The sequence below is a fragment of the Bactrocera dorsalis genome, chromosome 1 (genome assembly GCF_023373825.1).
Source record: "Bactrocera dorsalis isolate Fly_Bdor chromosome 1, ASM2337382v1, whole genome shotgun sequence".
NCBI lineage: Eukaryota > Metazoa > Arthropoda > Insecta > Diptera > Tephritidae > Bactrocera > Bactrocera dorsalis.
In genome coordinates this window covers 46,430,859-46,444,211 of record NC_064303.1, presented here as the reverse complement: position 1 = coordinate 46,444,211, position 13,353 = coordinate 46,430,859, and the positions used below count along the sequence as shown (strand labels likewise).

Below are 13,353 nucleotides of genomic sequence, written 5' to 3'. Positions count from 1 at the left end.
CGACTAACAAACGCAGAATTACCGTATTGCAAAAAACATCCAATAATTCTTTCCAAATCCTATTTGAGTTTGTTGATAATTAAAGATGCTCACCTACATGGTGGAAACAGATTAACAGAAGCAATAATAAGGAGACAATACTGGATTATAGGGTTGAAAACTGCAATCAAAAGTTGTATACGAAAATATTGGAAATGCATAAGATACAACCAGGTCACAGCAAAACAAATGATGAGCAATTTACCAGAATTCAAAGTGTCACCATCAAGTCCTTTTCTTACGCTGGAGTTGACTAGCCTGGACCATTTCAGATTAGATGTTCTAAAGGCCGTGAGCAAAAATCATTCAAAGGATACGTAGCAGTTTTTGTATGTCCTACAACAAAAGCAATACATCTAGAAGCTGTAAGCACTTTTATCAACTGAAGCTTTTCTAGCAGCGTTAAGACGATTTTTTGCCAGAAGAGGAAAGAGTCTACACATGAACTCCGATGGTTTTACGAAAAGTTTTGTTACTGAACGTATTTTTAGTATAGCAGTTCCCTCGCGAAAATTCAGTTATTATAGGACACGTTTGTGCACAAAAATGGGTAAATATAAGGATAGTTGAATTGCGAAAAATCATATTATACTGTTGAAAAGAATGAGTTAATTATGCAACTTGACAAATAATTATGCACGTGATAATGAGGAGCTTTTAAAGTTGACCATGTACTACGTAAAATGGTGTGCAGGGGCCGCTTTCTTGACCACAGATCAGTGTTAGAAAATTTTTGCGTATTTTTCCCAAAGTACGAATTTGACGCTAAAAAAGCTCCAGAAATATTTTCTTTTTATGAAAGGGTGATCAACTGTTCAGAACAAAACTTTCTTGCGGAGGTGAAAATGTGGAAACAGCGAACTTCAGGCAAGCATTTTCGGAATGCTCTCGAAGCTTTAGAAGCAGTGAACAAAACGTCTTTTGGGAATGTTTTCAAGATTTTACGCATATTGGCGTTATTGCCTGTTTCAATAGCATCACCGGAAAGAAGTTTTTAAAGTTTAAAGAGAATTAAAACCTAGTTACGAAATACAACAGGTCAAGATAGGCTTAATGGGCTAGCATCAATGAATATTCATAGGGATATTGATCTGTCAGTTGATGAAATACTAGAAGAATTCTTTCAACCACCAAGGAAAAGCTTTAGAAGCAGTGAACAAAATTTCTTTTGGGAATGTTTTCAAGATTTTACGCATATTGGCGTTATTGCCTGTTTCAATAGCATCACCGGAAAGAAGTTTTTAAAGTTTAAAGAGAATTAAAACCTAGTTACGAAATACGACAGGTCAAGATAGGCTTAATGGGCTAGCATCAATGAATATTCATAGGGATATTGATCTGTCAGTTGATGAAATACTAGAAGAATTCTTTCAACCACCAAGGAAAATATAACATGGAATGTGAGATCTCGTGTAATCCTCAATTAATCACTGAGCTTCAGCGATACTGCTTGTACAAATGTAGAAAAAGTTCGAATTATATGAATAACAACAAAAATCTTGTAACTTATTATAATTGCTTATAATTTGATGTGATTTTTTTGATCAATAATCTCATTCCAAACCCATATCAACAAACACAATATTCCCAACCGGCAGAACATGTATTAATAACATACAAAAATACAGTCCACTAATTTAAGTAATCATTTCTTTCCCTCGGCAATATGTTCAAATATCATTGAAGATGTATACTTATCAGCAAAGAATATGTATGTATGTACATAAACATAGGCATGCATTTACATGCAATGCGCATCCAATAAAAATAAAAATGCATAGGGACACAAGTCATAAATTTACAGAAGAGATAACATTAAACACACACACACACACAAGTATGAAATTGAACTACACTTGAAATCTACCCCATGTCAAGCAGCAATAAACAACCGGCTGGACACGGAAGGAGAATTTTCAGCAGGGCGAAGAATTAAGACATTTCTGAGGGACCAAGTTCTTCGCGAGATGCAGAAAATTCAGCCGGACTTTAATCAAACAAGGGAACAGATTTTCCGAAAGTTTCTGAATTTATTGACCACCTATAAACGCATCAAACAGCGGAATAACCAAACCGAGGCCGTAACGCTACTATATGAGCATTTTTTTTACCGAATTTGATGCAGTATATGACGTACGCCATTCTATAAATCCACCACTAAATATTATGCAATTGTCGATAATATTAAAATAATGATCTCTGCACTTGTGACATTGAAACTAATATATGTATATTTAAATGTGGAATGAATTAAAACTCTGACCGACTTCAAAACTGTAACTAGATTTTACATTTAATTTTAATTAGTAAATTAATGCTAAAATATATTTTAATGTGAATTGTTGTGTTTTATTAATGTTTAATAAATTATATGTATTATATATAAATGGGAAAATAGATATATTAAATCTAAGATGCAGACAAAATTGCCAAATTATTTATCATTTGAATGGCAACAGGATCTTCGCTATCATCAATGTATTGTTGAGAATTTTTGTTTGGATTCCATTATCAACATTAATTGTTCCAATAGTTAAAAGCACGCAATGATAATATTATGGATGACACTTTTTTTTATTGGCCTAACATTAATGTAATTTAAAGTTTTGATTTTTCTTTCTAAACACCGCAAGCCTGCTCTATGTGGACTCTTGTTGAGCCGAGATAATAAATAAAAGTGCTCTGTTCCCGGTTAAGGGTGCCTTTTCGATTGTAATAACTAATGGCATCTTCCTTTGGGGATGGTATTTTAAAATGAGTATCGCATAATCATCATACTGTTACGATTTTACTGCTTGTTAGTTTACTTTGTTAGGTTCGTATCTCTGGATTGACAAATAAATTCAACACTGTTTAATTTAATTCAACAACTCTTTATTTCACAACTCGTCTACACTATAGCAGTTTACTCTTAACACTGATTGATTACGTTGGCGCTGCCACGGCTTATATAGCCACGCACTTCTCGCTGATGCCGACGTGTCCTTCTAGAATATTTCGTCTGGAAATTACCAGAACATAATGCTATACGGCGCCAAATGCAGACAAGCAGACAGCCGCGGCGCCAGACTCTGCAATTGTTCAAGCAGACGGCAGCGGCGCCAGATGTCTATTGTTTCGACAAGCAGACAGCCGCGGCGCCAGATGTCTACAACAAGATAAATGCTATTCCATATACCTACAACTATTGTTCATAATAAGGGATGCATATAGCAATACAAATACAACTTTATACTACTTTTGTAACACTGCCCTCCACTAAAGCCTAATCGTCCCGATTAGGCACAAATCCTCTTGAACCAAATGGGGCGAGCCTCTCCAAATGTACTACTTTCATTTTACATCGTGCTTTTCCATTTCTTTGTATGCGGTATACCACGTCATTAAGTCGTTTCATCACCATATAGAGTCTTTCCCAGGCTGTCTGCAATTTCGGGGACAAACCTTTCTTTCGAAGTGGATTGTACAACAGGACCAGATCACCTTCTTCAAAACCTTTTGAATTTGCCGCTTGATCGAACCGGTCCTGCATCTTATTGCTCATCAGATGCGTATGCTGTCTTATCATTAGATGCAATTCATTCATTTCTTCCTTTAAGGCAGAACAATAATCTCCATCATTTCTTACAGCTATAGGATTCGTTCCAAACTTAAGATCAGCAGGGAGTCGCAGATCAGATCCGAAAATAATCTTTGCTGGCGTGTAACCAGTTGTCTCGTGCTTCGCTGAACGATACGCCAGCAGGAACATCTGGATACACTTGTCCCAATTCCGTTGATCTTTATCAACGATTTTCCGCAGATGTTCTTCGAGCGTTCGGTTGAATCTCTCTACCATTCCATCTGATTGTGGATGTAACGCTGTTGTCCGTGTCTTGTGGATGCCCAATAATGTACAGACTTCTTGGAAAATGGAAGATTCGAAATTCCTGCCTTGATCTGAGTGTAATTCGACGGGCACTCCGAACCTTGTTATCCAATTTTCTACAAACGCTTCGGCTACTGTCTTCGCTTCTTGGTTTGGTAAGGCGTATACTTCTAGCCATTTACTGAAATAGTCCATGACAACCAGTAGATATTTGTTTCCGGCCGTACTGGTCGGGAACGGACCTGCAACATCCATTGCGACTCGTTCAAATGGTGATCCCACGTTGTACTGTTGTAGCCCACCGCGACTTTTGGCCTGAGGACCTTTAGCTGCCATGCACTCTACGCAATTACTTATCCATTCTGCTATGGAATCGCGACAACCGATCCAGTAGAACCGTTGTTTAATCTTCTCTATAGTTTTTGTAATTCCAAGGTGCCCTCCACTAGGTCCATTGTGATATTCTTTCAACACTTTCGGGATCATGGACTTCGGTACTATGATCAACAGACGAGACTGTTTGCCATCTTCACTTTCCCAGGTACGATGAAGGTATCCATTAACGAGGTTTATGCTGTTCCATTGGGCCAACTGCTTTTGCAGTTGGACTCTCGCTACTTATTTGTTCCTTTGGTGGTCGTACCCCATTTTCTTTGGCTATTATCAGCTTTGCAAGATCAGGGTCCTCCAGCTGATTGATTCTGATGCGGTGAGGAGTCCAATCATCTTCAGGTTCTATATTCAGAAATCGCACGTCGATTATACCTTCTTTTCCCTCTGATTTGGAGCAATGTTTACATTCCAGTGGACAAGGGCGACGCGATAATGCATCCGCATTTTTGTGGTGAATCCTCTTTCGGTTTTCTGTTGGTTGATTCCGTTTTGATGGGTTTACCTTTATATTGCAATTTCAGGCAAAGTGACCCGCTTTTCCACAGTTAAAATACCTGCCTGTTGTATTGACTCGCTGTGCAGCAATTGTCTTCAGAGTCTTCAATATTTCTTCCATCAGCGCGGGTTGTTCCATTTCAACTCTTTGTACTTTGTGTGCTGGTTTACTTAGTAGCGAAGCTGTTTCCTGTGTGAGGGCGTGCGAAACCGTTTCAGCAAACGTTCTTTTTGGCAATGCATATATGGCGCGTTTGGTGTCCACATCACGAATTCCATTTATGAAACATTGAATTTTTACCCTCTCAATGTAATCCACAGGTGCATCTGCATTTGCCAAATGAGCCAGTCGTTCTATTTCAGTTGCGAACTCTTGCAATGACTCGTTCATTTTCTGACCCCTATTTTGCAGTTCGATCTGGTATATTTGTTTCCGGTGCTCACTACCATATCGTCTTTCTATTGCACTCATCAATGCCTCATAGTTGTCCCGTTCACAGTCTGGAATAGTCTGAAGGATTTCTGCCGCAGGTCCTTTCAATGATACAAACAAGGACGCCACTTTGTCCGCTGCATTCCAGTTATTGGCCATTGCTGTCTTTTCAAACTGAAGTTTGAAAATTTGAAATGGAATACTTCCATCGAATGTGGGTGCCTTCAATCTTTGATTATTTGTTGATGGTGCAGGGCCATGTAGTTGCAGTTCTCGCACACGATTACTTAATTGAAGAACTTCTGATTTTAAATTTTCTTCGAACGATTTCTGTTTGCACTGCATTCTCTGCCATTTGCTGAATAGCCACTAACAGCATGTTCATGTCCACACTCGATGATGTTCGCTGTTCTTCTACCTTTGTAGAAGTTTCTAGCCCATCAAATTCGAACTTGTCCACATTAATTTCAGCCGCTTCCATTGCTTCACGTAATCGTGCCTGCAGATCCGCCTTTTGCCCGCTTATCGGCAAATTACGCTCCTCCAGTTCCTTTTTCAAATGCTGAATTCTCAATGCTCCGAATTTAACCATCTTGAATTTGGATTATTTGACAATCCCACTTCTGACGCCAATTGTTACGATTTTACTGCTTGTTAGTTTACTTTGTTAGGTTCGTATCTCTGGATTGACAAATAAAATCAACACTGTTTAATTTAATTCAACAACTCTTTATTTCACAACTCGTCTACACTATAGCAGTTTACTCTTAGCACTGATTGATTACGTTGGCGCTGCCACGGCTTATATAGCCACGCACTTCTCGCTGATGCCGACGTGTCCTTCTAGAATATTTCGTCTGGAAATTACCAGAACATAATGCTATACGGCGCCAAATGCAGACAAGCAGACAGCCGCGGCGCCAGACTCTGCAATTGTTCAAGCAGACGGCTGCGGCGCCAGATGTCTATTGTTTCGACAAGCAGACAGCCGCGGCGCCAGATGTCTACAACAAGACAAATGCTATTCCATATACCTACAACTATTGTTCATAATAAGGGATGCATATAGCAATACAAATACAACTTAATACTACTTTTGTAACAATACATACAGCATCAGCCGTCATATCATCAGCTGTGCAAAGTTGCTAGAAATTTCTGAATTGCCGAAAAAGCAGAACCAGTCAAAAACGCTACTGCCTTCCTTCCTTTTACGTACGTAGGAAAAACGCAGAAATCAGCCATCTTTGTTTGTTTTCATTTGAACAATGTTGCCATGGCTCAATACGCATATATAGTTTTGTACACATCTATATTTTTAATTACAATTTTTTACAATATAAAATATCAAAACTGAAAACAAACTATAAAAAATAGTTTATGTATTTATAAATAATAGCATTCGACCCTGATTTTGAGTTATTTTAAGAAAATTTCAAACATATTGAAACATACTGAACAGGTTGAATTATAAAAGTTTATAATTACTACGGTATATCGATATTGGCAACCCTGCGTTGTGAGAGAGCAATCATCTGTCACGTTTCTGCGGCAAATATCCAAATGTCCAAAGAGAGAAGGGAGTAGCGTTTCTCACTGTTCAGTTACATTGCGCCCACTAGATAGCATAGATAACTTGATCAGAATCTCTTTTCTTGCTCTCTCGCTTGTCAGCTTGCAATGCCTGTTTTTTGAGCTGGCAACAAAACACAATCAGGGTAACGCCAATCAGCAGTTAGTCAAAAAGGCGGGTTGCCAGAAGAGCAGCGCTATAATTACTTGACGAAATTGATGTGAAATGAAACTGTGCGAACATATTTTGGCAAAATAAATGTTTATGTAAATTAATTAATGATTTTGCATTTTAGCATTTATATATGTATGCATTTTCAAAGTGTTTAATTTAGTGTTTTGTATAATTTATTATATACCCAATCTAATATTTTTCAGCAGTGGCATCATTGGCAAATGTTATAAAAAAGTGAGTTTTGACAGCTCTCTCTCGAACCAAAGAGTCTCGTATCAATTTATCTATGCTAGATAGGTCGTGTTAGCTCACACGGGCCACGATTCTACGTTCTCCACTGTTTCTGCTATTAAGCTAAGCAGCACACAAGTCAAAACTGTCTCTCTCTCATAATTGTAAGTGAGCAGTATTCACACTTATACTCATTCCGTGAATAATTTGCCTGCTTCATAGTCAATTTTTTGCAAGTAGCTCAAAGTCATCATTCACTGCAAATCACTGGTTTGTTTGGTGGATATCGAAAATTGTTTAAACTACAAACAACAATAATGGAACATTACGTATAAAAGTAAACATAATAACAATATACATATGCTCATTTCTGTTTGTATGCAGGATGTTAATGACATTTCAATACCAAAACATATAGTGTATGTGATTTATCGTATTTAGTATAAACAAAATGTACATCTTGGGACATATATTTGTAAATAATGTATTATTATATAAATATATTAATATTTTCTGTATAAAAATATATTTATGCATTTCAGATATAATTCAGAAGCTGGATGCTATTAAGACCCGTACGGTAAATGTGGTATTGATGACCTTCTCACTGCCATACAAAAGCCATTAAAAGGCAAAGTAAGGAGTGCAATTTTAGTTAAAAAAACAGTAACTAAATTAAAATTTTTCATTTTCTAAATGTCAGAAAAGGCCGAGGTGGAAGCGCATTTCGCGTCAAAGCGGCAAAGATGCACCACTCAATTATAGCAGGATCAGCGAAAAATGCTACTCCCTTCCTTCCTTTTCCTTCCTTAGCGAACAAAATGTGTCAAAAATTGAGCCCGTAGAAATCAACCATCTTTGTTTGTTTTCATTCGAACAATGTTGCCATTGCTCAATACTCATATATAGTTTTATACACATCTATGATTCAAATTACAATTTTTCGTAATACAAAATATCAAAACTGAAAACAAACTATTAAAAAAAGTTTAAATATTTATAAATAATAGCATTCGACTCTGATTTTGAGTTAGTTTAAGAAAATTTCAAACATATTGGAGACAATTTTTATAATTACTACAGTATATCGAGAATGGCAACCCTGCGTTGTGAGAGAACAAGCAGCTGACACGTTTCTACGGCAAGCACCCAAATACCGTGGAAATCTACGGTATCCTATGGTAAAGCGGAAGGCTGATCATTTACATTGCGCTCTCATAAGATATGTCGTATCAGCTGATTCGGGTCACGGGTTTACGGAATTCGCTGTTTGCGCTCTTAGTCTCATTACCGGTGATGTGGAGAACTCGATTCGAAACTGACAATCGCAGTATATACAGTAGAAAACCTTTTCGTAGTAGATTTCTGAGGGGTGAATAGCGGTCATCTGGGATTTTCTGTAAAGCAAATAACAAAAATTATAATTATCGTTTCTTAATATTAAGGAAATTATTTATTAATGATATATATTTACTAATATTTGATTTAAACGCCATAGTGTGCAATATTTCGCCCATTAAAATATGACTTACTGATATTCAGATATTCTTATTATCTTTTCCTATTGCAAGCAAAAATTTAGAAATATTTGAAGCGTGTTTAAAAATTGCACAAAAAAAAACAACTGATTTAACATTAAACAACTAGTAATATCCCAATAAAATTGATCAGATATGCAAAGTAATTCAATACAATCACTTAAATAACGTAAACACTTGCATTATTTAATATCTTCTAAAGTGTTGCTCATTAAAATTTACAATTTATATGTAGCTTAAATGCTAACACAACACCCTAAGATTTTCTATAGTTGAGTTTATGGATGTAAACAAAGCAAAGGTTTATTACTGTATATACTGAGCTGATCATGTCATTGGAAAAGCACCTGCGCGTCGTGGAAAAAAAATTATAAAAAAGGGAAAGCACGAATGCTATGGTAAGAGTTTCGCTTTAAAGTATAATGCAGTTGTAAAATAATTTACTGTCATTTATTTCCATATAACAAATGCGGCTAGCATTGAAGGTGTCTTGACATTTCCACCAGAGGTAAAGAGATGCCCAACTCTCCTGTCATTGGAAATGAGAGACCCGTTCACCTACCCAATTTTGACAGTTGATTAGATCTGGTAGGTTTTGATGTTTCGCAACTGGAAGAAAAGAGACGGTATCTTTCGGTATATTTGGCACAACAGTCAGTAAATTCAGCCTCCACGATGAAACATTCCCAAGTGAGTTGAGGCTCATCCACTTCGCCGGGGCCCGATATATGGTTATCTGTAGTACTAGATTCCAACATAGAACAATTCACCAAGCTACCTGGCTGTCTCCGGATCGTAAAACGTTCAACCAGATCGATCATGTCGTGATAGAGTGATAGACCGAAGAGACGTGTTAAGTGTTTTAGACGTGAGTTATAATATTTAGTAAATCAAACACGAATTTTATATTTTTATTAATATATTTATATATAAAGTTTACAAAAATTGGTTGGCACCGTTCAAAATTTATGTCCACCTGCTTTCATGAACGAAATAAGAACAATAATGTGAGAATATGATGTGCCGAATAAGTACAAAAGTAATGCCCATAAATAATAGGGTGAATAGTACAATATGTAACTTCTCCATCGCTAGAATTCAAGATATAGTATATCTTAAATTGTAATAGAGTTTTCGAATTTCAGTTTTCTCTTAATATTAGAGCTATGAATATTTTCCACATTAGAATATTTATATTTCGGTTGTTCTTTATGTCTTAAAGATTTATAATTTTTTATGTATCCATTACACCTTTGTTCTTTGTAAAATTTTCTCTTTTCATTTCTTTTATTTATGCATTTATTTTTTCTTATTAAAATGTTTTCATAAATTTTTCTTTTATTACAATTTCCTTGTTCAATATTTATTGGTTTTTCTTTTATAACTGAATGATAAGAGTTGTTATAATATTCTATTGCTTTACTAATTTTTTCTTTTATACTAAGTGTTTAATCATTAAAACGAACTTTTTCAGAAATAGTGTTATGCAATCTCTCAATATCGCCAGCAAGTCTGATGACGATAAATCAAAGAGAAAAGATAAAAAGTCCGGCGACAAAAAGGATAAAGACATTAGTGAACAAAAATCATCTTCAAACAAGTCTTTGCAGAAGGATGACAAAGAAAAGTCTTCAGTGAATATCTCTACAAAATCGTCGTCCACAGGAAAGCAGACAACACCTTCACGTAATCTTTGGATATCCGGGTTATCTTCATTAACGAGAGCCAGGGATCTGAAAACTATATTTTCTAAATATGGAAAAGTTGTCGGAGCCAAAGTGGTCACCAACACCCGAACTCCGGCTACACGTTGTTATGACTACGTAACAATGCCATCATCGTCGAATGCCAGTCGTTGCATTGAGAATTTGCATCATACCGAACTCCATGGACGGATAATATCAGTAGAGCTCACTAAAAACGAAATCAGCAACTCAACAAGTGTCGCCAAAACACGAATGGATAAAACAAAAATAGATCCAGTTGGAAAAGCGGATGTAGTAACAACCATTTGGGAGTTACTAATACCATGGCAGCTTGAGTTAAAACAACCGGACACATAACATTGCTATTCTTTATAGTCGGCGTGCTAGTAGCAATCTTCATTCACTATCGATTGAAAACCAGGCGACGACTACAAACTGCAATCACTTTCCCAGCAGTCACTTTTGCCGCCCGGGAGAATGTTCAAAATTGAACATGTTCGTTGCTGCCAAAGCACGGACAACAATATTATATTTAAACCTTTTATATATTTCAATGTTAAATAAGATAAGAAATAATCTAGCTATTGGAATCATACAGTCCACTACTAATAGATATCTATGTTCAAATATATTGAACATACGTACAAAAAAACACATAAAAATATATGCATTGATATGCATCATAGAAACATATGTATATGAGGCACGTATGCATTAATAAGTGATACGCATGCACTCAAGAAATACATACTAAACATATTTACTTAGGTTTGGGCAATTGATTACAAATGCACATGTGCACTTGAAAACAACCCAAACTAAGCAATAAAAATTATACTTGTATGATAGCACACACACACACACACATGTATTGTATTGTAAAGTTGAAAACAACCCCATGTGGTGTGCTGTAAATATACGAGTACATATATTTAATTAGATAAGTTAGACTTATAAAATACAGGTTTACAAATTTAATAATAAAATCAGAATGAATATATTCTCCCTCAATGTAAGACTTTCAATTCCCCCCACCAGCGGTAAGGATTGTTAGAAGCTATATTGAGGTATTAACACCGAAGGAACCATACCTCTGAAACGAATTCTGATGTCCCCCAATTTGGGTCGAACTTTTGGGTAGGGCCAAATTTTGAAATAGAATTGAAATTACCATTTCATTCTTATTACCTCTGAAAGTGAGGAGAAATAAAGCAATAACCACTATGGTATTTCAAAAAAAAAAATAATAAGTGATGTGACCATTCCAAATCAAAAAGTTTACAATGAATCCACCATCCTCTACACCGCAAGATGAAGCAACTACATCAACAACTATCGAAAACCCAATGAGTCATATACCCAAGCATGATGTTACTGTTTTTGGTGTGTCTACTGATTTGACTGATCTTAATGTACCAACCCATCTGGATATCTTGAGATATTATTTTTACATAAGCGAACGTGCTAAAACAGAACAAAAAAAGTTTTCCCATAAATCATTCACTATTCAAGTACAAGATAAGTTGATTGGAATTTGGGAAAAACTTGGTATGGAAATAATGCTGAAAAAAAGTGTATGTTATAAATTGAATAAATTGCTTGACAAGTATCAAGAGCAAATCAAGAAAAGAAACAACACCCAACAATTTACAGAGTATGTAAAACCTCTGGAAACAATTTTTTACATTGGAACATGTAAATGCGATTTGAAGGCAGCTCCATGTGCATGCGTCTATGTCATCAATGCCAACATACCAAGATCCCGATGATTCAACATACGCACCGCCACCGGTTCAAGAAGCACAAGTTCACAATACACAGATAGATACGATTGTTTTAACTTTGCTTTGGTATGTGACAGATTTGGTGTGCCTGACAGAGTAGCATCAGCGTGGGGACCGCTCTTTTGCAAGATTTTAAAATTAAAGATAAGCATGGGAAACCTCTCATCATGGATAAATCGAAAGTTCGCAGAGAAAAAGAGAAATGCAGACAAGAAGTGCTTCGCAAACGGTTAGATGATACCAATTTGTTAGCGTTTTCATTCGATGGCAGAAAAGATGATACTTTAACGATAGATAAAATTGATGAGAAGTATCATACTAAGATGGTAAAACAACCTCATCTTGTTATTTTGAGAGAACCCAATTCTGAATTGATTGGTTACGTAAGACTGGAACATGAAACCGCTGAATACAAAACAACCAAATGAAATGGTTTTTTCAACGATAAAAATATATCACTGGATACATTAATTGGAATATGCACTGACGATGAGCCAACAAACACTGGCCCACACGGTGGAATTATACGACGATTCGAATTGCTGTTGAAAAAACCATTGCATTGGTTTGTTTCCCTTCTACACTTCAACGAACTTCCGTTTCGGCATTTGTTTGAAGCTTTGGATAAATCAACCAGCACTGGACCAAGATCGGCAACCGGAAAACTGAGCCGTCAAATCGAAACTTGTGAAACTCTTCCGGTAAGTTATTGATATCATTCATTTATTATAATTGTCAACCATTTTTAATTATTTTATTATTATATATCTTTAGGTGGTGGACGGCTTCCAGAAAATTGAGTTGCAAAATATGCCCCCTGCTCCAGAAAAAAAGAATTTCCACCGATTCGAAGTACTTATACGACATGGCCCATGTGATTTCTAGCGGCGTGGTTCCGGTGGATCTGGCTAACATCAATCCAGGGAAAATTGTACATTCTCGGTGGCTCACCAAGGCCGCTAGATTATTGCGATTATATGTGACAACGGAAAATCCAGATGCAAATTTAAGAATTCTGGTTGAATTTATAATTAAATGTTATGTGCCAATGTACTTCAATATCAAGTATTCCAGCTCTGGCGTGTACGGCAGTGCATTATTTTTCAAGTTCATTGGTTG

General features: G+C 36.2%; 2 protein-coding genes and 1 long non-coding RNA gene across 5 annotated transcripts in view; 2 read left to right on the top strand and 1 right to left on the bottom strand.

Annotated features, from left to right (window-relative positions):
• The window catches only part of LOC125780332 (uncharacterized), a 273,793-nt gene that overhangs the window by 182,084 nt on the left and 78,356 nt on the right, over positions 1 to 13,353 (bottom strand). The gene's annotated exons all lie outside the window — the stretch shown is intronic.
• Positions 1 to 13,353, top strand: part of LOC105234054 (eukaryotic initiation factor 4A) — a 160,075-nt gene that overhangs the window by 89,583 nt on the left and 57,139 nt on the right. The gene's annotated exons all lie outside the window — the stretch shown is intronic.
• On the top strand, positions 7,331 to 11,526 carry LOC105222991 (uncharacterized). 2 transcript variants are annotated; one of them, XR_007421237.1, is made up of 5 exons: positions 7,331 to 7,543; positions 7,749 to 7,842; positions 7,910 to 9,142; positions 9,222 to 9,612; positions 10,219 to 11,526. It is a non-coding gene; the product is annotated as an uncharacterized LOC105222991 (long non-coding RNA). The 2 variants fall into 2 exon arrangements; XR_007421238.1 differs by having other exon boundaries at positions 7,331 to 7,690.